The following is a 586-nucleotide window of genomic DNA, read 5'->3' as shown; positions in this document are numbered from 1 at the left end:
GGGGAGAGGGAGTGGCGTCGTGGGGGGGGGAGTGGGTGCGTTGGGGGGTTTAGGGTTTGGTCGTCCAGGGGGTATGGGGGAGTGGGGCGAATGGGTGGACCGGCTAGGGTTTCTCCCCTGGTGGGGGGGCTATGGAGGGGAGGGGGTGGGCCGGCTGGGCCTGGGGGTTGGCCCAGTTGGGCCACGGCCCAGAGGGGGGGGGCTTCTCCTTTGTTTTAGTTTAGTTACAGTTTTCTATTTTCGTATTTTCTTTTATTTATTTATTCTCTTGTTTCTGTTTTCTTTTACTTATGTAATATTTTATAGTTCTACAAAAAAGTGAAACCCACACCTAAAATAGAGTTACAATTATAACTACTGCCACAAAAGGTTTTAACCCTGAACAAAATAGTATAGTATTTTATAAAATCCAAAATGCATATATTTAATTGTTTTACCTACCACTTTAATTACTTAAGTGCATTTATACCTTTTATAAAAATGTGGTTTCTCCACCATACTTACCTATGCATTATTTGACACAACCCAAACAATTTAGTTTTAATATTTCAAAACTTTTGTCGTTTGCCTTTATTTTAAATTTTAA

The sequence above is a fragment of the Triticum dicoccoides genome, chromosome 5A (assembly GCF_002162155.2).
Source record: "Triticum dicoccoides isolate Atlit2015 ecotype Zavitan chromosome 5A, WEW_v2.0, whole genome shotgun sequence".
In the NCBI taxonomy this organism is placed as follows: Eukaryota; Viridiplantae; Streptophyta; class Magnoliopsida; order Poales; family Poaceae; genus Triticum; species Triticum dicoccoides.
This window is presented reverse-complemented; position numbering follows the sequence as displayed.